General features: G+C 42.5%; 1 pseudogene; it reads left to right on the forward strand.

Moving 5' to 3' along the window:
• Nucleotides 1-1,006: 1,006 nt before the first annotated feature.
• On the forward strand, nucleotides 1,007-2,287 carry LOC147431559 (geranylgeranyl pyrophosphate synthase, chloroplastic pseudogene; annotated as a pseudogene).
• Nucleotides 2,288-2,579: the final 292 nt, after the last annotated feature.

Here is a 2,579-nt window from a genome sequence, read left to right on the forward strand (position 1 = left end):
AGAAAAAAAAAAGCTCCTTCAAAATCTCCCTCAAAACGCTCCCCTAGAGCCAGCTTTTAGGAGGGAGCTTTTTCCTTCTCTCTCTCTCTCTCTCTCTCTCTCTCTCTCTCTCACACACACACACACACACACACATATGTATGTGTGTGTGAACAATATATATATATTCCTCTGTCCCCCCTTCTCTCTCTCTCTCTCTCTCTCTTTCTCTCTCTCTCTCTCTCTCTCTCTCTCTCTCTCTCTCTCTCTCTCTCTCTCTCGCAGATCAAGCAATTAGAGACATTCACAGAGGGAGATTACGAACTTCTTTAGAGAGAGGGCTCAACATCCTGATGACCATGCCTCACAAAAAACTTCAAAGGGAATTATTGGAGAGGTGTATTAGTTGGCATAGCCATTGAGCTCAAGAGAGCTAGACACCCATATCTACAAGGGTGACCATGACATCGACGAAGGCTCCATTGGAGGCTCAGGACTATTCTAGCACAACATGGGAGACATCCAGTATGACTATTTATAGAGGTGAACATTGAAGAAGCTCTTTAGCGATTGATGTAGTACTTTCTTGGACAACGCCCGATGCTAGGCATCCTCAGGTAGTGATGATGATAATGAGGATGATGATTTTAGTCTTTTGCTTTCTTCACTTTCACTTAATCTTATTTCTATACCCAGACATTGGATTAGATCCGCGAAGATTGTATTAGTTTGGTCTCATAGGTCATTTTGGCCTTTTGAAGACATTTAATATAACATTTCCTCTCTCTCTCTCTCTCTCTCTCTCTCTCTCTCTCTCTCTCTCTCTCTCTCTCTCTCTCTCTCTCGGAGAAGTTCAATATGATTACTTCTTATCAAATTACCTCATTTTTTGGCCTTCAATGATTATGGAAACTACTTCTCAATCCAGTATGCTTCTGGTGATTTAGATAGGAAGCTACATGTAACAAATTGCATCAAACAGGTCAGCATGTCCTATCCTACTTCACTTTGTAGCCACCTTCTAGGAATGTTTGAAGGGGCTCAAACACTGGCCTTGGGACTGATGGCCATTCCACCCACTCCCAGCCATGGCATTTATCAGGTTCAAGGTTCTCACTCTCTTGTGTTGGGTCCAAGAGCTCTCCTTGCATGAAGATAATAACATATTGGCAAGGCCTCCTTTCTTTCATCATGATAATGTTGGTAACGCCTGCAAGCTGGATTTTATGGATGGCCAGACCGATCTCTTCTGAAACCTCTCAAGCTACACTTTCCTCCCAAGTCTCTGATCGCCTCCATGGAGGGAATATTTGAAGTTGCCCACTGACAATTGACGATGTCCTACAACAACAACCAAATGAGCCTTGTTGATCACCAACATGCCTACCCCCACTCTAGGCACTGGCCCCTCTGTTGTTGCCATTTTTTGATCCTCTACACTCGTCTACGCCATTTCCTGCTATGTCCTGTAATGTTGTGAGGCCTCATCACTATCCTCTCTCTCTCTCTCTCTCTCTCTCTCATGCTAATGTTCAAGTGAACGCTCTCTCTCTCTCATGCTAATGTTCAAGTGAACGCTAGTGGCTTGAACATTAGCATGAGAGAGAGAGAGAGAGAGAGGAGTTGACTCCTCACCACTCATGTATGCATCCTTTTCCACCATGGTACCCTCATCCACCTTCTCCAATTGCATTGCCACCAGCCACACAAGTGTGGAAATCCTACAAGCCACAAGGTCTTTGGTGAATACACATCAATGCTAGCCAATGATGCATTGCTTGCGTTTGGATCCAAGCACATAGCTAGAGACACCAAAGGAGTTCCCTAAAACAAATTTGTCAAGTTAATTGGAGAAGTTTCCAAGGCCATTGGTCCTCATGGCCTAGTTGCATGCCAGGTAGTCGATGTTTCTAATGAAATAAATGAGACTGTGTATCTTGAAATGCTAGTGTTTATTCACCTTCACAAGACTACAACCTTATTGGAATGCTTGATTGTGAGCGAAGCAATATTGGGAGGTGCTACAGATGAGCAAATGGAGAATCTCATGATATTTTCTCAATGCAATGGACTACTCTTTCAAGTGGTAGATGATATTTTGGATGTCACGAGGTCATCAAAAGAGCTCAAAAAGATAGTGGGTAAGGACTTGGTTTCATACAAGGCCACCTACCCAAAACTCCTTGGGCTTGATAAACCAAGAGAATTTGCTCTATAGCTGAAACAAAAGGCTTCAACTCAGCTTAAGGACTTTGGTGAAGCCAAAGTGGCTCCTTTATATGGACTCACATAATATATTTCCATGTAGTGCAGTGTAGCCCTTCGTACTAATTCCAACCTCGTCACATTCCTTTTGCAAATCAACATCAGTCATCACGAGATTAAAAAACTTACACATCACCTCCTTGGTTACAGTAAAATAGATATGTTTTCCTTTTGGTATGTGCAAGAGTGCTATGACATCTGGCTTCTTAAGGAAACCAGTAAGCAAATAAATGGGATCCTCTTGGATTTGGCTACCACATGTCTCTTGGATGAAATTCCTACAATAAGAATAAAAAACAAAACAATCACCATAGAAGCGACTTCATACATGTAGG

Source organism: Adiantum capillus-veneris, chromosome 21 (genome assembly GCF_014529385.1).
Source record: "Adiantum capillus-veneris isolate H3 chromosome 21, ASM1452938v2, whole genome shotgun sequence".
Lineage (NCBI taxonomy): Eukaryota > Viridiplantae > Streptophyta > Polypodiopsida > Polypodiales > Pteridaceae > Adiantum > Adiantum capillus-veneris.